General features: G+C 35.8%; 9 non-coding genes across 9 annotated transcripts; all 9 read right to left on the bottom strand.

The window, feature by feature from the left end:
* Nucleotides 1-1,074: 1,074 nt before the first annotated feature.
* Nucleotides 1,075-1,145, bottom strand: TRNAG-GCC. The gene has a single exon. It is a non-coding gene; the product is annotated as a tRNA-Gly (tRNA).
* Nucleotides 1,146-2,343: 1,198 nt separating this feature from the next.
* On the bottom strand, nucleotides 2,344-2,414 carry TRNAG-GCC. The gene has a single exon. It is a non-coding gene; the product is annotated as a tRNA-Gly (tRNA).
* A 1,199-nt stretch (nucleotides 2,415-3,613) lies between these two features.
* Nucleotides 3,614-3,684, bottom strand: TRNAG-GCC. Its single transcript has one exon. It is a non-coding gene; the product is annotated as a tRNA-Gly (tRNA).
* A 1,199-nt stretch (nucleotides 3,685-4,883) lies between these two features.
* Nucleotides 4,884-4,954, bottom strand: TRNAG-GCC. Its single transcript has one exon. It is a non-coding gene; the product is annotated as a tRNA-Gly (tRNA).
* Nucleotides 4,955-6,122: 1,168 nt separating this feature from the next.
* Nucleotides 6,123-6,193, bottom strand: TRNAG-GCC. Its single transcript has one exon. It is a non-coding gene; the product is annotated as a tRNA-Gly (tRNA).
* Nucleotides 6,194-7,360: 1,167 nt separating this feature from the next.
* On the bottom strand, nucleotides 7,361-7,431 carry TRNAG-GCC. Its single transcript has one exon. It is a non-coding gene; the product is annotated as a tRNA-Gly (tRNA).
* Nucleotides 7,432-8,598: 1,167 nt separating this feature from the next.
* Nucleotides 8,599-8,669, bottom strand: TRNAG-GCC. The gene has a single exon. It is a non-coding gene; the product is annotated as a tRNA-Gly (tRNA).
* A 1,167-nt stretch (nucleotides 8,670-9,836) lies between these two features.
* On the bottom strand, nucleotides 9,837-9,907 carry TRNAG-GCC. Its single transcript has one exon. It is a non-coding gene; the product is annotated as a tRNA-Gly (tRNA).
* A 1,197-nt stretch (nucleotides 9,908-11,104) lies between these two features.
* On the bottom strand, nucleotides 11,105-11,175 carry TRNAG-GCC. Its single transcript has one exon. It is a non-coding gene; the product is annotated as a tRNA-Gly (tRNA).
* Nucleotides 11,176-25,405: the final 14,230 nt, after the last annotated feature.

The raw sequence follows: 25,405 nt of genomic DNA, 5'->3' as shown, positions 1-25,405 counted from the left end.
ATATTTCCCGCAGTGGTTATGGAATTAGCAACATAAAAGTTAAATTATGTGTACCTAAAACCCAATCATCACGTGTAATATTATATTTTATTTGTCATCTTATATATAGTATAGGATAAAAATGTACAGCCTGCCCTCAAATTATGTACCAAAATGTAATTAGGTTATCAAATTTAAAAACTAAAAATTCAACCCTTAAATTTATGTGCATTTTGAATCCCTATATTATTATAATGAATTGAAATCATGCATTATTCTAGGAAGAATATTTTTTGTAGGATTAAGTTCTGTCTACAACCTCGTCAACAACAGAGCTCACATTATTTTTGTCGTATGTTAATTGTTTCGTTGCAGTCGCTGGTTGCAGGTTTGTTCGTCGACTGACTGGAATTCTCAAAGTAAGACGTACGTGATAGGTGCGTTTTTAATTGCAGTACAATCTTGAGCTTTTTTTTGTGCATTTTGAGATAGGGATTCATGTGTGCTGAAGGTATATGTGTACATATTAGTCAAATTTCTTGTGCATTTTAGTCAACGTTTACGAAAAGAGCTCTTTGTGGAGCAACAAGCTCTTTCTGGTTGGACCCTACAACTCCTTCTGGAAAGAGCTCCTTTCGAAGAGTTTAATACCTGTGCGCTATCCTATCTTCAAAGTCATCTTTGGTATTCTTCTACGTTACACAATAATTTATCTATAAATGCACACTTCAGTAAGAGTCTAAGAGATGAAGACAATCGACGAAAGAGATTAAGGAATATCGAATATTTTTTTAAAGTGATGAGACAAAAATAACCTTGTCTAAAACAAAGTTTCGTCGGAAAGTAATCAAAATGACAAAAAATGTTCAAAATTTTATAGTTTAAGGTGTTTAATGACAAAAACGATAATCTTATATTAAACGTGGAATTTTCACAAAAGACAAGAGACAACTACAAATATAATGATAAGAAAAATAAATCATGATATTTAAAAGGGAACATTCAATATATTAAAAATGACCAATGATCCGCATATGACATATACTGATTGGTAATAATTAGATTAGTTTATAAATCATTTCTAAAAAACAAAAATGCACCAGCCGGGAATCGAACCCGGGTCTGTATCGTGGCAGGGTACTATTCTAGCACTAGACCACTAGTGCATCACCAATAAAATAAAGGTGATCAGAAATACCAACGTTTTTCCGTCCACCACAATTGATCGACGATATTTTGAAAAAAAAATGCAATTTTTGCAGCTATGTTTTAGAGCGATTGGAAAACTGAATATTTCCCGGAGTGGTTATGGAAATAGCAACATAAAAGTCAAATTATGTGTACCTAAACCCCAATCATCACGTGTAATATTATATTTTTTTTGTCATCTTATATATATTATAGGATAAAAATGTACAGCTTGCCCTCAAATTATGAACCAAAATGTAATTAGATTATCAAATTTAAAAACTAAAAATTCAACCCTTAAATTTATGTGCATTTTGAATCCCAATATTATTATAATAATTGAAATCATGCATTATTTTAGGAAGAATGTTTTTTGTAGGATTAAGTTCTGTCAACAACCTCGTCAACAACAGAGCTCACGTTATTTTTGTCGTATGTTAATTGTTTCGTTGCAGTCGCTGGTTGAAGGTTAGTTCGTCGACTGACTGGAATTTTCAAAGTAAAATGTACGTGATAGGTGCGTTTTTAATTGCAGTACAATCTTGAGCATTTTTTTGTGCATATTGAGATAGGGATTCATGTGTGCTGATGGTATATGTGTACACATTAGTCAAATTTCTTGTGCATTTTAGTCAACGTTTACGAAAAGAGCTCCTTATGGAGCAACAAGCTCTTTCTGGATGGACCCTCAAACTCCATCTGGAAAGAACTCCTTTTGGAGAGTTTAATACCTGTGCGCTATCCTAACTTCAAAGTCATCTTTGGTATTCTTCTACGTTACACAATAATTTATCTATAAATGCACACTTCAGTAGGAGTCTAAGAGATGAAGAAAATCGACGAAAGAGATTAAGGAATATCGAATATTTTTTTAAAGTGATGAGACAAAAATTACCTTGTCTAAAACAATGTTTCGTCGGAAAAGTTATCAAAATGACAAAAAATGTTCAAAATTTTATAGTTTAAGGTGTTTAATGACAAAAACGATAGTCTTATATTAAACGTGGAATTTTCACAAAAGACAAGAGACAACTACAAATATAATGATAAGAAAAATAAATCATGATATTTAAATGTGAACATTAAATATATTAAAAATGACCAATGATCCGCATATGACATATACTGATTGGTAATAATTAGATTAGTTTATAAATCATTTCTAAAAAACAAAAATGCACCAGCTGGGAATCGAACCCGGGTCTGTACCGTGGCAGGGTACTATTCTACCACTGGACCACTAGTGTTTCACCAATAAAATAAAGGTGATCAGAAATACCTGCGTTTTTCCGTCCACCACAATTGATCGACGATAATTTGAAAAAAAAATGCAGTTTTTGCAGCTATGTTTTAGGGCGATTGGAAAACTGAATATTTCCCGCAGTGGTTATGGAATTAGCAACATAAAAGTTAAATTATGTGTACCTAAAACCCAATCATCACGTGTAATATTATATTTTATTTGTCATCTTATATATATTATAGGATAAAAATGTACAGCTTGCCCTCAAATTATGTACCAAAATGTAATTAGATTATCAAATTTAAAAACTAAAAATTCAACCCTTAAATTTATGTGCATTTTGAATCCCAATATTATTATAATGAATTGAAATCATGCATTATTTTAGGAAGAATATTTTTTGTAGGATTAAGTTCTGTCAACAACCTCGTCAGCAACAGAGCTCACGTTATTTTTGTCGTATGTTAATTGTTTCGTTACAGTCGCTGGTTGAAGGTTAGTTCGTCGACTGACTGGAATTCTCAAAGTAAGACGTACGTGATAGGTGCGTTTTTAATTGCAGTACAATCTTGAGCTTTTTTTTGTGCATGTTGAGATAGGGATTCATGTGTGCTGATGGTGTATGTGTACACATTACTCAAATTTCTTGTGCATTTTAGTCAACGTTTACGAAAAGAGCTCCTTTTGGAGCAACAAGCTCTTTCTGGATGGACCCTAAAACTCCATCTGGAAAGAACTCCTTTTGGAGAGTTTAATACCTGTGCGCTATCCTATCTTCAAAGTCATCTTTGGTATTCTTCTACGTTACACAATAATTTATCTATAAATGCACACTTCAGTAGGAGTCTAAGAGATGGAGACAATCGACAAAAGAGATTAAGGAATATCGAATATTTTTTTAAAGTTATGAGACAAAAATACACTTGTCTAAAACTAAGTTTCGTCGGAAAAGTTATCAAAATGACAAAAAATGTTCAAAATTTTATAGTTTAAGGTGTTTAATGACAAAAACGATAGTCTTATATTAAACGTGGAATTTTCACAAAAGACAAGAGACAACTACAAATATAATGATAAGAAAAATAAATCATGATATTTAAAAGTGAACATTCAATATATTAAAAATGACCAATGATCCGCATATGACATATACTGATTGGTAATAATTAGATTACTGTATAAATCATTTCTAAAAAACAAAAATGCACCAGCCGGGAATCGAACCCGGGTCTGTACCGTGGCAGGGTACTATTCTACCACTAGACCACTAGTGCATCACCAATAAAATAAAGGTGATCAGAAATACCTGCGTTTTTCCGTCCACCACAATTGATCGACGATAATTTGAAAAAAAAAAGCACTTTTTGCAGCTATGTTTTAGAGCGATTGGAAAACTGAATATTTCCCGCAGTGGTTATGGAATTAGCAACATAAAAGTTAAATTATGTGTACCTAAAACCCAATCATCACGTGTAGTATTATATTTTATTTGTCATCTTATTTATATTATAGGATAAAAATGTACAGCATGCCCTCAAAATATGTACCAAAATGTAATTACATTATCAAATTTAAAAACTAAAAATTCAACCCTTAAATTTATGTGCATTTTGAATCCCAATATTACTATAATGAATTGAAATCATGCACTATTTTAGGAAGAATATTTTTTGTAGGATTAAGTTCTGTCTACAACCTCGTCAACAACAGAGCTCACGTTATTTTTGTCGTATGTTAATTGTTTCGTTGCAGTCGCTGGTTGCAGGTTAGTTCGTCGACTGACTGGAATTTTCAAAGTAAAACGTACGTGATACGTGCGTTTTTAATTGCAGCACAATCTTGAGCATTTTTTTGTGCATGTTGAGATAGGGATTCATGTGTGCTGATGGTGTATGTGTACACATTAGTCAAATTTCTTGTGCATTTTAGTCAACGTTTACGAAAAGAACTCCCTATGGAGCAACAAGCTCTTTCTGGATGGACCCTAAAACTCCATCTGGAAAGAACTCCTTTTGGAGAGTTTAATACCTGTGCGCTATCCTAACTTCAAAGTCATCTTTGGTATTCTTCTACGTTACACAATAATTTATCTATAAATGCACACTTCAGTAGGAGTCTAAGAGATGAAGAAAATCGACGAAAGAGATTAAGGAATATCGAATATTTTTTTAAAGTGATGAGACAAAAATTACCTTGTCTAAAACAATGTTTCGTCGGAAAAGTTATCAAAATGACAAAAAATGTTCAAAATTTTATAGTTTAAGGTGTTTAATGACAAAAACGATAGTCTTATATTAAACGTGGAATTTTCACAAAAGACAAGAGACAACTACAAATATAATGATAAGAAAAATAAATCATGATATTTAAATGTGAACATTAAATATATTAAAAATGACCAATGATCCGCATATGACATATACTGATTGGTAATAATTAGATTAGTTTATAAATCATTTCTAAAAAACAAAAATGCACCAGCTGGGAATCGAACCCGGGTCTGTACCGTGGCAGGGTACTATTCTACCACTAGACCACTAGTGCATCACCAATAAAATAAAGGTGATCAGAAATACCTGCGTTTTTCCGTCCACCACAATTGATCGACGATAATTTGAAAAAAAAATGCACTTTTTGCAGCTATGTTTTAGAGCGATTGGAAAACTGAATATTTCCCGCAGTGGTTATGGAATTAGCAACATAAAAGTTTAATTATGTGTACCTAAAACCCAATCATCACGTGTAGTATTATATTTTATTTGTCATCTTATTTATATTATAGGATAAAAATGTACAGCATGCCCTCAAATTATGTACCAAAATGTAAATACATTATCAAATTTAAAAACTAAAAATTCAACCCTTAAATTTATGTGCATTTTGAATCCCAATATTACTATAATGAATTGAAATCATGCTTTATTTTTGGAAGAATATTTTTTGTAGGATTAAGTTCTGTCTACAACCTCGTCAACAACAGAGCTCATGTTATTTTTGTCGTATGTTAATTGTTTCGTTGCAGTCGCTGGTTGCAGGTTAGTTCGTCGACTGACTGGAATTTTCAAAGTAAAACGTACGTGATAGGTGCGTTTTTAATTGCAGCACAATCTTGAGCATTTTTTTGTGCATGTTGAGATAGGGATTCATGTGTGCTGATGGTGTATGTGTACACATTAGTCAAATTTCTTGTGCATTTTAGTCAACGTTTACGAAAAGAGCTCCTTATGGTGCAACAAGCTCTTTCTGGATGGACCCTAAAACTCCATCTGGAAAGAACTCCTTTTGGAGAGTTTAATACCTGTGCGCTATCCTATCTTCAAAGTCATCTTTGGTATTCTTCTACGTTACACAATAATTTATCTATAAATGCACACTTCAGTAGGAGTCTAAGAGATGAAGACAATCGACGAAAGAGATTAAGGAATATCGAATATTTTTTTAAAGTGATGAGACAAAAATAACCTTGTATAAAACTAAGTTTAGTCGGAAAAGTTATCAAAATGACAAAAAATGTTCAAAATTTTATAGTTTAAGGTGTTTAATGACAAAAACGATAGTCTTATATTAAACGTGGAAATTTCACAAAAGACAAGAGACGACTACAAATATAATGATAAGAAAAATAAATCATGATATTTAAAAATGAACATTCAATATATTAAAAATGACCAATGATCCGCATATGACATATACTGATTGGTAATAATTAGATTGCACCTGCCGGGAATCGAATCCGGGTCTGTACCGTGGCAGGGTACTATTCTACCACTAGACCACAAGTGCATCACCAATAAAATAAAGGTGATCAGAAATACCACCGTTTTTCCGTCCACCACAATTGATCGACGATAATTTGAAAAAAAATGCACTTTTTGCAGCTATTTTTTAGAGCGATTGGAAAAGTGAACATTTCCCGCAGTGGTTAGGGAATTAGCAACATAAAAGTTAAATTATGTGTACCTAAGACCTAATCATCACGTGTAATATTATATTTTATTTGGCATCTTGTATATATTATATGATAAAAATGTACAGCCTGCCCTCAAATTATGTACCAAAATGTAATTAGATTATCAAATTTAAATACTAAAAATTCAATCCTTAAATTTATGTACATTTTGAATCCCAATATTATTATAATCAATTGAAATCATGCATTATTTTTAGGAAGAATATTTTTAGTAGGATTAAGTTCTGTCTACAACCTCGTCAACAAGAGAGATCACGTTATTTTTGTCGTATGTTAATTGTTTCATTGCAGTCGCTGGTTGCAGGTTCGTTCGTCGACTGACTGGAATTTTCAAAGTAAAACGTACGTGATAGGTGTGTTTTTAATTGCAGTACTATCTTGAGCATTTTTTGGTGCATTTTGAGATTGGGATTCATGTGTGCTGATGGTGTATGTTTACACATTAGTCAAATTTCTTGTGCATTTTAGTCAACGTTTACGAAAAGAGCTCCTTATGGAGCAACAAGCTCTTCTGGATGGACCCTACAACTCCTTCTGGAAAGAGCTCCTTTTGGAGAGTTTAATACCTATGCGCTATCCTATCTTCAAAGTCATCTTTGGTATTCTTCTACGTTACACAATAATTTATCTATAAATGCACACTTCAGTAGGAGTCTAAGCGATGAAGACAATCGACGAAAGAGATTAAGGAATATCGAATATTTTTTTAAAGTGATGAGACAAAAATAACCTTGTCTAAAACAAAGTTTCGTCGGAAAAGTAATCAAAATGACAAAAAATGTTCAAAATTTTATAGTTTAAGGTGTTTAATGACAAACACGATAGTCTTATATTAAACGTGGAATTTTCACAAAAGACAAGAGACAACTACAAATATAATGATAAGAAAAATAAATCATGATATTTAAAAATAAACATTCAATATATTAAAAATGACCAATGATCCGCATATGACATATACTGATTGGTAATAATTAGATTGCACCAGCCGGGAATCGAATCCGGGTCTGTACCGTGGCAGGGTACTATTCTACCACTAGACCACAAGTGCATCACCAATAAAATAAAGGTGATCAGAAATACCACCGTTTTTCCGTCCACCACAATTGATCGACGATAATTTGAAAAAAAATGCACTTTTTGCAGCTATTTTTTAGAGCGATTGGAAAAGTGAACATTTCCCGCAGTGGTTAGGGAATTAGCAACATAAAAGTTAAATTATGTGTACCTAAGACCCAATCATCACGTGTAATATTATATTTTATTTGGCATCTTGTATATATTATATGATAAAAATGTACAGCCTGCCCTCAAATTATGTACCAAAATGTAATTAGATTATCAAATTTAAATACTAAAAATTCAACCCTTAAATTTATGTACATTTTGAATCCCAATATTATTATAATCAATTGAAATCATGCATTATTTTTAGGAAGAATATTTTTAGTAGGATTAAGTTCTGTCTATAACCTCGTCAACAACAGAGATCACGTTATTTTTGTCGTATGTTAATTGTTTCATTGCAGTCGCTGGTTGCAGGTTCATTCGTCGACTGACTGGAATTTTCAAAGTAAAACGTACGTGATAGGTGTGTTTTTAATTGCAGTACTATCTTGAGCATTTTTTGGTGCATTTTGAGATTGGGATTCATGTGTGCTGATGGTGTATGTGTACACATTAGTCAAATTTCTTGTGCATTTTAGTCAACGTTTACGAAAAGAGCTCCTTATGGAGCAACAAGCTCTTCTGGATGGACCCTACAACTCCTTCTGGAAAGAGCTCCTTTTGGAGAGTTTAATACCTATGCTCTATCCTATCTTCAAAGTCATCTTTGGTATTCTTCTACGTTGCACAATAATTTATCTACAAATGCACACTTCAGTAGGAGTCTAAGCGATGAAGACAATCGACGAAAGAGATTAAGGAATATCGAATATTTTTATAAAGTGATGAGACAAAAATAACCTTGTCTAAAACAAAGTTTCGTCGGAAAAGTAATCAAAATGACAAAAAATGTTCAAAATTTTATAGTTTAAGGTGTTTAATCACAAAAACGATAGTCTTATATTAAACGTGGAATTTTCACAAAAGACAAGGGACAACTACAAATATAATGATAAGAAAAATAAATCATGATATTTAAAAATGAACATTCAATATATTAAAAATGACCAATGATCCGCTTATGACATATACGGATTGGTAATAATTAGATTGCACCAGCCGGGAATCGAACCCGGGTCTGTACCATGGCAAGGTACTATTCTATCACTAGACCACTAGTGCATCACCAATAAAATAAAGGTGATCATAAATACTACCGTTTTTCCGTCCACCACAATTGATCGACGATAATTTGAAAAAAAATGCACTTTTTGCAGCTATTTTTTAGAGCGATTGGAAAAGTGAACATATACCGCAGTGGTTATGGAATTAGCAAAATAAAAGTTAAACTATGTGTACCTAAGACCCATTCATCACGTGTAATATTATATATTATTTGTCATCTTATATATATTATAGGATAAAAATGTATAGCCTGCCCTCAAATTATGTACCAAAATGTAATTAGATTATCAAATTTAAAAACTAAAAATTCAACCCTTAAATTTATGTGCATTTTGAATCCCAATATTATTATAATCAATTGAAATCATGCATTATTTTAGGAAGAATATTTTTTGTAGGATTAAGTTCTGTCTACAACCTCGTCAACAACAGAGCTCACGTTATTTTTGTCGTATGTTAATTGTTTCGTTGCAGTCGCTGGTTGCAGGTTAGTTCGTCGACTGACTGGAATTTTCAAAGTAAAACGTACGTGATAGGTGTGTTTTTAATTGCAGTACTATCTTGAGCATTTTTTGGTGCATTTTGAGATTGGGATTCATGTGTGCTGATGGTGTATGTGTACACATTAGTCAAATTTCTTGGGCATTTTAGTCAACCTTTACGAAAAGAGCTCCATATGGAGCAACAAGCTCTTTCTGGATGGACCCTAAAACTCCATCTGGAAAGAACTCCTTTTGAAGAGTTTAATACCTGTGCACTGTCCTATCTTCAATGTCATCTTTGGTATTCTTCTACGTTACACAATAATTTATCTATAAATGCACACGTCAGTAGGAGTCTAAGAGATGAAGACAATTGACGAAAGAGATTAAGGAATATCGAATATTTTTTTAAAGTGATGAGACAAAAATAACCTTGTCTAAAACAAAGTTTCGCCGGAAAAGTTATCAAAATGACAAAAAATGTTCAAAATTTTATAGTTTAAGGTGTTTAATGACAAAAACGATAGTCTTATATTAAACGTGGAATTTTCACAAACGACAAGAGACAACTACAAATATAATGATAAGAAAAATAAATCATGATATATAAAAATGAACATTCAATATATTAAAAATGACTAATGATCCGCATATGACATATACTGATTGGTAATAATTAGATTGCACCAGCCGGAAATTGAACCCGGGTCTGTACCGTGGCAGGGTACTATTTTACCACTAGACCACTAGTGCATCACCAATAAAATAAAGGTGATCACTAATACCAGCGTTTTTCCCTCCACCACAATTGATCGACGATAATTTGAAAAAAAATGCACTTTTTGCAGCTATTTTTTAGAGCGATTGGAAAAGTGATCATATACCGCAGTGGTTATGGAATTAGCAACATAAAAGTTAAATTATGTGTACCTAAGACCCAATCATCACGTGTAATATTATATTTTATTTGTCAACTTATATATATTATAGGATAAAAATGTACAGCCTGCCCTCAAATTATGTACCAAAATGTAATTAGATTATCAATTTTAAATACTAAAAATTCAACCCTTAAATTTATGTGCATTTTGAATCCCAATATTATTATAATCAATTGAAATCATGCATTATTTTAGGAAGAAAATTTTTTGTAGGATTAAGTTCTGTCTACAACCTCGTCAACAACAGAGCTCACGTTATTTTTGTCGTATGTTAATTGTTTCGTTGCAGTCGCTGGTTGCCGGTTAGTTCGTCGACTGACTGGAGTTTTCAAAGTAAAACGTACGTGATAGGTGCGTTTTTAATTGCAATACAATCTTGAGCATTTTTTTGTGCATTTTGAGATAGGGATTCATATGTGCTGATGGTGTATGTGTACACATTAGTCAAATTTCTTGTGCATTTTAGTCAACGTTTACGAAAAGAGCTCCTTATGGAGCAACAAGCTCTTTCTGGATGGACCCTACAACTCCATCTGGAAAGAGCTCCTTTTTGAGAGTTTAATACCTGTGCGCTATCCTATCTTTAAAGTCATCTTTGGTATTCTTCTATGTTACACAATAATTTATCTATAAATGCACACTTTAGTAGGAGTCTAAGAGATGAAGACAATCGACGAAAGAGATTAAGGAATATCGAATATTTTTTTAAAGTGATGAAACAAAAATAACCTTGTCTAAAACAAAGTTTCGTCGGAAAAGTTATCAAAATGACAAAAAATGTTCAAAATTTTATAGTTTAAGGTGTTTAATGACAAAAACGATAGTCTTATATTAAACGTGGAATTTTCACAAAAGACAAGAGACAACTACAAAATAATGATAAGAAAAATAAATTATGATATTTAAAAATGAACATTCAATATATTAAAAATGACCAATGATCCGCATATGACATATACTGATTGGTAATATTTAGATTAGTTTATAAAACATTTCTAAAAATCAAAAATGCACCAGCCGGGAATCGAACCCAGGTCTGTACCGTGGCAGGGTAGTATTCTACCACTAGACCACTGGTGCATCCGAAATCCCCAATAAAATAAAGGTGATCAGAAATACCAGCGTTTTTCCGTCCACCACAATTGATCGACGATAATTTGAAAAAAAAATGCACTTTTTGCAGCTATTTTTTAGAGCGATTGGAAAAGTGAACATTTCCCGCAGTGGTTATGGAATTAGCAACATAAAAGTTAAATTATGTGTACCTAAGACCCAATCATCACGTGTAATATTATATGACATTTGTCATCTTGTATATTGTTAGGAATATATTGTAAATTTTGATGAGCCGAATGTATTTTTGAAAAATCAAGTAGTCCCCATTTTTATTCTATTTGAGTCAGTTTGAGTCTACGGAGTATGGTGCACCCATATCATGCAACCCATGTACAAGTCTGGAAAATCACATGTTGATTTTAAATGTTAAGCGGGATTATAGCCTAACATAATTAAGTTGCGGATAAGTCACCAAGAACCATGCTAGAGGAGTTGGAAGAAACCCATGTGAGCTATGCCAAATGATCCTAAGTTTGAATCTTAAGTAAAGCATTTTTAAGCTTGGGAGACTAGCTTGGACCGTATGAGAGACTAGCTCTAACTGTATGAGAGATTAGTTTGGACCGTATAACCGTATGGGAGACTAGCTTGGACAGTATGGGAAACTAGCTCAAGGTCAAGTATATTGGACCGTATACCGTATGGGAGACTTGCTCAAAGTATACCAAACTGTATGAGAGACTAGCTTGAGTGTATTAGAGACTAGCTTTAAATTGGACAGTATGGGAAACTAGCTCAAGGTCAAGTATATTGGACCGTATACCGTATGGGAGACTTGCTCAAAGTATACCAAACTGTATGAGAGACTAGCTTTAAATGGAGACTAGCCAATATGGAGACTAAGTAAGGAAAATGCACAAGTCTCACAAAAGCCATGCACCATATGGAGAAACACACCAAGTATGGTGAACCAAGCTAAAAATTCGAAACAGAGCATCTCACCATGAACAACAGTGAAGTTTTTACAGAGGTTCCAGTATATTATTTTACAAGGATCATGAAGGAGAAAATATCTGATATATTTTCATCTGAACTTCAAGTTTTTACGGTGGAACCAGAGACGCTCGAAGAAGGCTGATTCGCGGAGAAATTATTTTATACTCAAGCAAGAATCAGCAGATAAATTATTTGATCAACTTGACATGTCAGAGCATTTATGAAGGACAAGATATATCAAGCTTGCCGCGCCGAACTTATTCAAATTTTGGAGGCTACAAAATTCAAGACACGGCAACGGGAAAATTATTCAAATCATCTGACAAAAGGAGAAATGACATCTACCTAATATTTCAGATCAAGTTGACAATATCTTTTGATCAACTACAATTCAAAATGGACGAACAAGATCGAGAGTTGATCAACGGGCAAATAGCTTTCACTAGCTATAAATTGTCCAAGCAGACTTGAAGACAAAAAGAAAGAAGAAAAAGAGACAATAACCCCAAGTGATTGAGCAGTTCAACAACTTGAACAACGGCTAAAACATACAAGCAAAAGATACAAGCTATTTTTTCTTTATTAGCCGAAAAGGGGGAAAACAGAGCTTCATAGAATTACATTCAAGTCTGAGTGAGAGAAAAATTTTATCTCTTCGTAGATTTCTCTACTGAGCGTAGAAAGAGGGCGGAGTAACTAGAGAGAGTGAAAAACCCTGGTTGAGTGTAGCTTTGTGCGTAGCACTCGTGGTGAAGGGCAGAGTAACAAGAGGAGCTTGTGAAAACCCTGTGAGGACGTAGCTTTGTGCGTAGTTCTCGTGGTGTAGGAGTACAGCTTGGTGCGAAGTACTCGGGAAGGCGGAGTAACAAGAGGAGCTTGCGAAAAACCTTGGAGGAGTGTAGCTTTGTGCGAAGCACTCGGAGAAGTGTTGGTGGACACTTATTCACTATTGTATCTGGGTGATCGAAGAATAGTGAATTTCCTCCTTGAAGTGAAAAGGAGAAGAGTGGACTAGGAGGATTACACCACCTCTGAACCACTATAAATCTCTCTCTCTATTTACTTACTGCTCATATATTTTGTGCATGCTTATTCTAACTGCGAACTAACCCGATTACGATTTATCGCATATCTTTATCTGTCTGGGTTTGATAGTTCCCACATTTGCATGCTAGCCAAACTTTACGTACATCATCCTTGAACCATATCAAGTGTTTCTAACGTGTTGCATGTTTAGAATATCTCTTTGAGCACCGCACTTATAAGCATAACACTTTACCGCTACTTATTCCGCTGCACACTCTAAGTTGTTTATCTTGTTAATGCTAGTTACTTGGAGTTGAAATTACCAAAGTGTTATTTGCCTTGTGTGTTTTCGAAGAAATTTTGAAAAGTTAGAGAAGTCTATTCACCCCCCCTCTAGACTTCTCGCCACCCTTTCGGGACCAACAAGTGGTATCAGAGCGGTTGTCTATTTGAGTCAATTTTGACTGCTAGATAGATTTCAAAAACTTCAAAATGAAGAGAGATATGGCTCTTGCTCAAAATTTGTTTTTCTCACTTGATAAATTTGATGATTGGAAAATACGTATGCAGGTGCACTTATCTACTTTAAATGATGAAGTGTGGGAAGTCATCACCACTTGTCCTATCCAAATCATGGAAGCTAATACTGCTACTCCACGAGATCCAAATGCTCCACGATATATTCCAAAGCCAAAAATGGAGTGGACAAAGGAAGATAGAGGGCGAAATAACTTGGACAATATTGCCAAGGATATTTTGTTCAAAACGGTCGATGACACAATATTCCCAAAGATTCGAAAGTGCACCACAGCAAAAGAAATATGGGATACTCTCATTAGTATCGGTGAAGGCGATGAACAAGAAAAAGACAACAAACAAACCATTGCCATGAAGAGGTTCGAAGATTTCAAAATGCTACTGAACGAAAGCATCACCGACATGGAAGCTCGATTAATCAAAAATCTTGGAGAAATCACGGATCTGGGAAAGACCATTACCCAGAAAGAAATATCGCTCAAAGTGTTACGCGAATTACCTACAAATTGGGATATGAAGGTGACCGCAATGCGCGATCATAGAGATCTAAGGACATTATCTACGGATAAACTCTTTAGTGATCTTAAGGCGTATGAGTTCGAAATGAAGACACGAGTCGAGGAAGAACGTGATGAACGAACATCCGCATTGATGGCCGAACAACCCTCAACATCAAGGTCAGTAGGAAATAATGAATTTTTATGTGACGAACAATTTTCTCTATTTGTTAGGAAATTCAAGAAGTTCATGCGAAAGAACAAAGGATCACCACAAGGAAATTTCTTTCGAGAAAATAGAAGATCAAGAAGGGAACCGGTCGAAGATAACACAAACGTGTGTTACAATTGTAGAAAGCCTGGACATTTTATGGCCGAATGTCCACACCCCAAGGCGGACAAAAATTCGAATACTTCTCCACAAGTGGAATACAAATCCAAAGAGAAGAAATTCAAAAAGGGCAAACGGAAGGCACTAATAAGCGATCCGTTAGAAGCAAGTGAATCCGAAGAATCATCTAGTGACGAGAGTGATTCATCACAAGAAGATACGGCGCTACTATGCCTAGTGGGCAAGACATCCGAACATGAAGAATGTTATATGACGCGTGAAATCGACGAAGAGGTATCTTCTAGCTCTTTTAGTTCTTTTAGTTCAGTTGAAACTTCTTTCCAGACTCAAGAATCATTTCAAAGTCTTATGGAAGATTGTCAAAAGGTCATGACCACTCATACTCAAATCAAAGAGCGCAATAATACGTTAATTCTTGAAAAGGAAGAAATGTCACAAAAATTGCTAAATGCTCTAAATGAAATGAGTAATTTGAAAGCCGAAAATGTTCGACTTCAAGAAGAGTGCAAAGCTAGAGAGGTTCGAGAACGTAACCTTCGGGAAGTAATCGCATCATTTACAAATTCATCCAAAATAATGGATAAAATGGTAAATATGCAGAAACCCGCTGGAGATAAATCCGGACTAGGCTACGATCCATCATGTTCTCAAACCCATGTGAAACTGACTAATTCTACTACTACTTTAATTAATAAAGTTCCAGTGGTAAAATTTGTAAAAAGTCAGTATAGCTCAATGAGACAAGGAGTTGGTAATCAAATAAATGCCAAGAAAAATGTTGCAAAGCCGAATCAAAAATTCAATATCTCGGATAGGCAACAAAATTTTAAAAGGCAAAAATTTGTATCTCCAAAGAGAGCCAACGAGTCTAGTGCAACAAAACCTCATAGGAATATGGGAAGAATTCCAAGAATTGGGGCTGGGAGATTATATCCCTCAGAACAAGATTGGTCGCTTGATGACAAACCATGGACCAAGTCCAGATTTTCTTTTTTTCATAGAATCAAGCAACTATCTGCTTCCCAACCCGCACCAAATCATTATTCGAAAGTGCGCTATGATTATAATGTTTTTAATGGTTACAGATCACCTATTCTTGGATCAGTAGGATCTAGGTGGATTTGGATGCCAAAAATTACTAACACAAAAGGACCCAATCAAGCATGGGTACCTAAAAATAATTAATCTTTCTTGCAGGAAGTTTGGTATTTCGATAGCGGTTGCTCTCGACATATGACCGGCAATAAAGCTAGTCTAGTTGAGTTCGAAAGTATTGAAGGACCAAAAGTAGTGTTCGGTGGAAACGATCGATATGGAATGACAAAAGGAACCGGCGCAATTGCGAAAAATGGTCTACGAATTGATGACGTATCTTATGTCGAAGGATTAAAATTTAACTTGTTTAGTACAAGTCAATTTTGCGACAAAGGATATCTCGTAGAATTTTACAAAGGCAAATGTCAAGTCAAGGACGAATCTACGAACGAAGTCGTACTCGCCGGATCAAGAAAGAAAAACATGTATGTTGTGGATTGGAGTACAACGAAGGAATCCGTATGCTTGATGGCAAATAATTCGAATGAAGCTTGTTGGGAATGACACAGAAGGCTAAATCATTTCAATTTCAAAACCATCAACAAGCTTGCAAGAAATAATATAGTCGAAGGACTACCCAACATTGTGTTCAAGAAAAATCAAATTTGTGATGCATGCCAGAAAGGAAAACAAATCAAAGCATCATTCAAAGTCAAAGCTCTAGAGCCAACATCAAGACCCTTAAGTCTACTGCACATGGATTTATTTGGTCCAGTAGACCCAGTAAGTATAAGTGGTAAGAAATATACTCTGGTTGTTGTTGATGATTTTTCCAGGTACACATGGATAATATTCATCAAGAAAAAGGATGAAGTCTTATCAAAGTTGCCAGAGTTATTGAAGCTACTGCAAGTCGAAAAAGACATGAAGATTGCAACAATACGAACCGATAGAGGAACAGAGTTCGTGAACAGAGTGATTCAATCTTATTGCAATTCACAATGAATTTTACATCAATTATCTGCCGCACGAACGCCGCAACAAAATGGTGTAGCTGAAAGAAGAAATCGAACACTCAAAGAAGTCGCACGAGTCATGATAACGGCCGCCGGACTACCAAAAAGATTTTGGGTAGAAGCGATTAACACGGCGTGCTATACTCAAAATCGCAGTCTAATCCACAAGTCTTATAACAAAACACCATATGAATTGTGGAAAGGGAGAAAACCCAATCTCACCTATTTTCATACATTTGGTTGTAAATGTTTTGTACTTGTTAATGGAAAGTCTCAATTAAAGACTTTTGACGAGCGAGCGGACGAAGGAATATTCTTGGGATATTTATCTACCAGCAAGGCATATAGAATATTCAACAAATCAAAAATGGTGGTAGAAGAATCGATTCACGTTGTGTTCGACGAAAATCATGACAATAACAGCAAAAATGGTGAAGGTAATCGTGATTTAATTAAATCTAATGATTTGTTCGAAGAAAATGTGTTGCAGGAAGTAGAAGAATCAAGTGATATGGGTGATCACCAAATTGAGGCAATATCAAATGTGATACCCGAAATATCACGCACAACTGAAATTGCACAAGAAGAAATTCCTGTAGTTGAACCCGAAGATGCACCCGTCAATAATACACAACAAGTGGTATCACATCAAGAAGGATACTCTGAGAATCCAACGAATTTTCAACCAAATCGGAAATGGCTAAGGAGTCACACACATGACTTAGTCATTGGAAATCCAAGTGACGGAGTGAAAACGCGATCATTTACTAGGAATCAACAACAAGATGCAATGTTCTCATGCTTTCTATCTCAGCTGGAACCAAAGGAAATTGATGAAGCTTTAGCCGATCCAAGTTGGATAGATGCCATGCAAGAGGAATTAGATCAATTCAAGCGCAACGACTTATGGAGACTTGTTCCAAGACCAACGCACCAAAATGTAATTGGCACTAAATGGGTCTTTAGGAACAAAGCAAACGAAGACGGCGTCATTGTTAGGAATAAAGCAAGATTAGTTACGAAGGGGTATTCACAAGAAGAAGGCATTGATTTTGATGAGACATTCGTCCCCGTCGCACGACTCGAAGCAATTCGGATATTCCTAGCATATGCAGCGCACAAGAATTTCGTTGTATATCAAATGGACGTAAAGAGTGCATTTCTAAATGGCTTACTTGAAGAAGAAGTTTACGTCGAACAACCACTCGGATTTGAGGTAAAAGACGTTGGTGATCAAGTCTACAAATTAAAGAAGGCATTGTATGGGTTAAAACAAGCTCCGCGAGCTTGGTACGACACCTTGTCGATGTTCTTAATTAGTTGTGGATTCACCAAAGGTCTAGTCGATAAAACCCTCTTTAGAATTCAAGAAAATAATCACATTTTATTAGTTCAAATTTATGTTGATGATATTATCTTTGGAAGTACTGATAAATCTTTATGTGAGAAATTTTCTAAGCTCATGCAGAACAGGTTCGAGATGAGTATGATGGGAGAATTAAATTACTTTTTGGGACTGCAAGTCAAGCAACTTGAAGAAGGAATTTTCATAAATCAAGTCAAGTACACAAGAGATCTTATCAAGAAATTTGGCTTAGATGGAAAATCCTCAGTCAAAATTCCCATGAGTACATCTCAAAAATTGGATAAAGATGATGAAGGAAAAGACGTCGATCAAACGATGTATCAAGGGATGATTGGATCGTTACTATACTTAACCGCAAGCAGACCGGACATATCCTACTCGGTTGGCGTGTGTGCAAGATTCCAATCAAAGCACAAAGAGAGTCATCTGATTGCAACCAAGAAGATAATTCGATATCTCAAAGGAACAATCAATGTGGGATTATGGTATCCCAAAGAAGGAGATTTTACACTAACTGGTTATTCAGATGCAGATTTTGCAGGTTGTAAAATAGACCGAAAAAGTACCTCAGGGACATGCCAGTTATTAGGGGGAAGATTGGTCTCTTGGTTCAGCAAAAAGCAAAACTCCATAGCTACGAGCACTGTCGAAGCCGAATATATTGCAGCAGGGAGTTGTTGTGCACAAATCTTGTGGATGAAGCAACAATTATTAGACTATGGGATTAAGTGCGAAAATGTTAGCATTTTATGCGATAATACAAGTGCAATCGCCATAACCCAAAATCCGGTGCTTCATTCGCGAACCAAGCATATCGACGTTTGACATCATTTTATCCGAGACCACGTCGAAAAGAAAGATTTGAAAATCGATCATGTTCCCACGGAGAATCAAATTGCCGACATTCTCACAAAGCCATTGTGTGAATCTCGTTTTGCGACTCTAAGGCATGAAATGGGAATGATCGAAATGAGCTAAGCATTTTCTAAACTCTTAATTGTTGTTTATTTTTGATACGTACTGTGTGTATTGCATGTAATCTATGTGACCTATGTGTTTTAATTTGATTTGGTATGTACGTATGATACATGTTTAATTGTGTACATGTTTTCATAAAATTTATATGTACCTAAATGTGTTATAATTTTATCTTACGAAATCTGCGTACCTAAATTTGCGATTTACTTATGTGTTTCGTACGATTATTTATTTTGTCACATTAATTCGTGTAATTTATGTGTCTAATTTGCTTATTTGATTATTTGATCTAAGTATGTAATTTAGGGGGAATATAGTTTTTGCATGTCTATTTGGGTTTGTGTAAGAATAGATTTTCTGATGAGTGCTTGCCAAATTTCGAAATTCAAAAGTCAACAAGTTAGGCCCAATTTTAGAAAGTCAAAAGATTTAATTGTTTTGGGAACTTGAAATTTCTTTTCAGATATTAGGTATCTGTCTGATCAATTTATTTTTATCAGGTTTCTTTTCAGAAAATCAGCTCTATTGAAATATGAAATTGATGTAATAATATTTATCTGGAGTATATTTATCAGTCTAACAGATTATTTTCGAGATTTTTTTTTATCTGATTTGCTCCAGGTTGGCGGTTGTTTGAAGCACAATTTTTGGCGCCATGTACTCACAAATGGAGTATAAAAATCTGAGCTGGCAAATTTAAATCATGTGGAAGGTCGAATTTATCCTCAAGGAGATCAATACTCTCTCTCTACCCACTAGAGGGCAAAGGAGTAATTTTGCACCCCTTCTCCCTCAATCCTAACGGGTAGAAAGTGGAATTAAAGAAGAACACAAAATCTTCTTCTTCCCTCTCTCTCGCCGGCCCGAAAAACACACAAGAAGAAGCCAAAAATCTCTCAATGCTCCTATACCCACTCTAATTTCTCTACACAAAAATCTTCTACACACTAAAACCCATCACCCAAACCCAAAATCCTACCCAAATAACCTCACAATCCAAAAACCCATTCCTCCTATCCTTCTTTCGGACCTCACTACCGAAACACCTCAATCTTGCACCAAAAAATTCCTAAATTCTATTTCTACTCAAATGGAGGCTAATCAAGTGGAGATGGAGTCATTCACAACTGGAGGATCAAGAAGGTCGAGCCGTGTACTTAGCGGGATGATTCTTGATGTCACCGACTTCAATAAGCAAGTGGAGGACAAATCTATTGGGGTAAAAATTATCAACTCTCTCGAATCTAGTGGGTTGTTAAATTTTTGCACTTTTAGATATCTTGGTTTCTATAAAGATGAGGTGACCGAATTATACATGAATGCTAGAATAGAAAATGGCTCAATTATTTCTATGATCAAAGGTGTTGATGTAGAAATTAATCTCGATGATTTTCGGAGGATGTTTAATCTTGTTGAATCAAATTTGAGGGTAGAAAATCATGTGCATGATGTCAATGCCATTTGGGCCGAGGTACGCGATGCAAACGCATCGCTATCTCCGAAGGTTAATGGTAACAAAAGAGATTTGAAGAAGGATTATGGATTGTTGTTGGATATTGTTCATAAATGTGTAGAATCCCGGTATCATTGTCGTGACAAGTTGTCAAAAGAAAAATTGTTGATTATGGACATTATTTTGAACAATGTTTGTGTGGATTGGGGTGCCTTTATGTTTGGAAGGTTGTGTGAGTCTATAAGGAAGGCGAAACCTTTGGTGGATGGATGGTTTCAACAGGAGATCGGTTACGGGTTTGCCGTTGGTGAGATTTTGAGAAGCAAAGATGTCACCCTTACCAAAGCCAAGCATATTACAAACCATAGCTACCTCTTTCGGCCACCCAACTCCAATGAACCTAAAAATCCTACCTTACCCACAAGCCTACCAAAACCCACCCGAAAAAGAAAATTGCCCAACCCCTTCCAAAACCTTAAACAATATATCCGAGAACCAAGCCATGAAGGATCAAACACCCATGCCGTCCGATCCAACGAAGAACAAAATAGCCACCCAATCTCAAGACCCTTAACCACTCAAAACCCGAACCCAATTATCTTTGAGAGCCACGGCTTTGTTGAGGAAAATAGAGTTGAGGTGAATGTTGTTGAGAATGATCAAATTGAAGTTGGAAGTGATGATGAGATATCCACAATTGGGGCGGATAGTGCACTTTTGGAGGAGTATAAAAGAGCACTTGAATGGAGAGCATGGAGATTAGGAGATCACAACTTGTTAGTCGAATCAATAGGGCCGAATACCATGGAAAAGGGAAGAATTGGTGTTGAATTGGTTAGGCACACGGGATCTTGCTAGAGATACCCGACTTTCGGTGATTAAGTCTCACTTTTTGACTAAGCTTGCTAGGAAGAAGAGAACCGAAAAGGGAGTGATGGTTGAAGCCACAACCGAAGAGCCTTTAGGAGAGTTTGATCCGAACGATATTCGCCGTGCCACCGCTATGTCTTTAGAGGATACCCGAAGAGGACCCGGAGAGGGATCTTTGGCGAGAAATGATGGTGTAGAGATCGTGGCATTTGATCCATATCCTGCGAATTTTGGAGATGAAAATTTGAATGAAAATTTGAGCTTTGAGTCTTACTTTCCACATCCCGTAACGGAGGTTACGGAGTCTATTCGTGAAGAAGGAAGTGCACCAAGTCAAGGGGTTTCTTTGAACTTGGATGAAACAAGGAACTTGCCTGATTTGCCATCTTCCTATGAGTTTTATGACCAAGAACATCCAAGAAATAGATCAACATTGCTTCTTTGCTACAACACCGACGAAGCCGAACCCAACCTTGTTGATACAATGATCACCACACCAAGAGATGATTTTGCACACCCTTTGCCAATTCCAACCCCACCCGTGCAACATGAACCCTTGATCAATACTCAAGCCTTAAGAGAAGAGATTGTTGGAGATGTTAAGGCAATTGTACAAGACTCTACGGGTGGATTGAGAACAAAGATGGAGGCAATGGACACAAAACTTGATGATTATCATAAGGAGATGGTGGATCGTGCTCAACAATTGTTTAATAGGCAAGGCTTATTAAAAACCGAAATTGACACGGCCAAAGATGAATTGAAGAAAGATGTGATGAAGTTGTTCAATGAAATGGGAAAGCATGGGTCCGATACTACGTCGAGGCTCAAACTTTTGGAACAACAAGTGCAAGGTTTACTAACTCAATCGCGTATTCACATGGATCTTCTAGAGGGAGTGCGTGACAAGCAAGATTCTTCCACCAAGAGCTTTCAACGATTCATAGATGCTGCCAAAAAGGGGGAAGGATTGGCACGTCATTTTGTGCCACAAGCTTATGCGTACACACAACCAAGAGCTCAAAGAGGACCAATAGTTGAACTAATTCGACCAACACCACCAAGAGCTCCAAGCCGTGTAAGTATGGTTGATTACTTTAAAGAAACTCGTCCTAGCTCGAGTTCTACTTCTCATGATGTGTTGCCACCAAGGCCGATTGCTCCAATGCCACAAATGCCGAAGCCAATTGCAACAAGGATTCAAAAATTGCAAGAACTTCAAACGGAGTTCGGACACCGAAGTGACCAAATGAGTGATGGCCGAACACTTGACGAATGTATCTTTTGGCATGAAGCCGGAGTGTTGAAAGGAGAAAATTTAAGAGAAGCTTATGGCAACTACATCACCAGGCAAGTGACCGCACCCTATCAACACAAAGGGCTAGAAAAGGACTTCAAGAAATTGAGGGAGTTCATCAATGCGAAGTTGAAAGGGAGGTAACAAAGTTGTTTGTCAAAATTCAATTTTTGGTGTACAAAGTATTTTAGCTAGCACTTTTCTTTTGACATCTTATATATGCTAAGCTAAAATGGGTTGAAATTGCATGATGACAATATTCCGTACCATACGAAGTAAGTCCTAGTTAATTTATTTATTTTGTGTTTTTACGTCACAAGATTTTAAATTGGACTTAGTAATTGCATGTGATGCGTATAATTGAGAAAATAAAATTGAAAGGGGGAAGAAAAATTAAAAGATAAAAATCAATACGCAACCCCACGTTATAGTCTCAACATACGTTTAGGACCGTCCAAAATTAAAATCTCTAGGTCTCAATTTTTGTTAAACCCGTCAATTGGCTAGTCGAAATAAAATCGAATAAAAGAAAATATTATTCAAAATTGACAAAGCCAAAATGACTTGGGTATAAATTTTGGCATCATCAAAAAGGGGGAAATTGTTAGGAATATATTGTAAATTTTGATGAGCCGAATGTATTTTTGAAAAATCAAGTAGTCCCCATTTTTATTCTATTTGAGTCAGTTTGAGTCTACGGAGTATGGTGCACCCATATCATGCAACCCATGTACAAGTCTGGAAAATCACATGTTGATTTTAAATGTTAAGCGGGATTATAGCTTAACATAATTAAGTTGCGGATAAATCACCAAGAACCATGCTAGAGGAGTTGGAAGAAACGCGTGTGAGCTATGTCGAATGATCCTAAGTTCAAATCTCAAGTGACCGTATGGGAGACTAGCTCTGACCGTATGGGAGACTAGCTCTGACCGTATGGGGGACTAGCTTGGACCGTATAACCGTATGGGAAACTAGCTCAAGGTCAAGTATATTGGACCGTATACCGTATGGGAGACTAGCTCAAAGTATACCAAACTGTATGAGAGACTAGCTTGTATTGGACCGTATACCGTATGGGAGACTAGCTCAAAGTATACCAAACTGTATGAGAGATTAGCTTTAAATGGAGACTAGCTACATGGAGAATAGCTAAGAGAGACTCTCCAATATGGAGACTAAGTAAGGAAAATGCACAAGTCTCACAAAAGCCATGCACCATATGGAGAAACACACCAAGTATGGTGAACCAAGCTAAAAATTCGAAACATAGCATCTCACCATGAACAACAGTGAAGTTTTTACAGAGGTTCCAGTATATTATTTTACAAGGATCATGAAGGAGAAAATATCTGATATATTTTCATCTGAACTTCAAGTGTTTACGGTGGAACCTGAGACGCTCGAAGAAGGCTGATTCGCGGAGAAATTATTTTATACTCAAGCAAGAATCAGCAGATAAATTATTTGATCAACTTGACATGTCAGAGCATTTATGAAGGACAAGAAATATCAAGCTTGCCGCGCCGAACTTATTCAAATTTTGGAGGCTACAAAATTCAAGACACGGCAACGGGCAAATTATTCAAATCATCTGACAAAAGGAGAAATGACATCTACCTAATATTTCAGATCAAGTTGACAATATCTTTTGATCAACTACAATTCAAAATGGACGATCAAGATCGAGAGTTGATCAACGGGCAAATAGCTTTCACTAGCTATAAATTGTCCAAGCAGACTTGAAGATAAAAAGAAAGAAGAAAAAGAGACAATAACCCCAAGTGATTGAGCAGTTGAACAACTTGAACAAAGGCTAAAACATACAAGCAAAAGATACAAGCTATTTTTTATTTATTAGCCGAAAAGGGGGAAAACAGAGCTTCATAGAATTACATTCAAGTTTGAGTGAGAGAAACATTTTATCTCTTTGTAGATTTCTCTACTGAGCGTAGAAAGAGGGCGGAGTAACTAGAGAGAGTGAAAAACCCTGGTTGAGTGTAGCTTTGTGCGTAGCACTCGTGGTGAAGGGCAGAGTAACAAGAGGAGCTTGTGAAAACCCTGTGAGGACGTAGTTTTGTGCGTAGTTCTCGTGGTGTAGGAGTACAGCTTGGTGCGAAGTACTCGGGATGGCGGAGTAACAAGAGGAGCTTGCGAAAAACCTTGGAGGACTGTAGCTTTGTGCGAAGCACTCGGAGAAGTGTCGGTGGACACTTATTCACTATTGTATCTGGGTGATCGAAGAATAGTGAATTTCCTCCTTGAAGTGAAAAGGAGAAGAGTGGACTAGGAGGATTACACCACCTCTGAACCACTATAAATCTCTCTCTCTATTTACTTACTGCTCATATATTTTGTGCATGCTTATTCTAACTGCGAACTAACCCGATTACGATTTATCGCATATCTTTATCTGTCTGGGTTTGATAGTTCCCACGTTTGCATGCTAGCCAAACTTTACGTACATCATCCTTGAACCATATCAAGTGTTTCTAACATGTTGCATGTTTAGAATATCTCTTTGAGCACCGCACTTATAAGCATAACACTTTACTGCTACTTATTCCGCTGCACACTCTAAGTTGTTTATCTTGTTAATGCTAGTTACTTAGAGTTGAAATTACCAAAGTGTTATTTTCCTTGTGTGTTTTCGAAGAAAGTTAGAAAAGTTAGAGAAGTCTATTCACCCCCCCTCTAGACTTCTCGCCACCCTTTCGGGATCAACATATATATTATAGGATAAAAATGTACAGCCTGCCCTCAAATTATGTACCAAAATGTAATTAGAATATCAAATTTAAATACTAAAAATTCAACCCTTAAATTTATGT

This window comes from Ipomoea nil, unplaced genomic scaffold (assembly GCF_001879475.1).
Source record: "Ipomoea nil cultivar Tokyo-kokei standard unplaced genomic scaffold, Asagao_1.1 scaffold3226, whole genome shotgun sequence".
Lineage (NCBI taxonomy): Eukaryota > Viridiplantae > Streptophyta > Magnoliopsida > Solanales > Convolvulaceae > Ipomoea > Ipomoea nil.
Note: the sequence above shows the minus strand (reverse complement) of the source record. Positions and strands in the feature narration are given on the sequence as shown.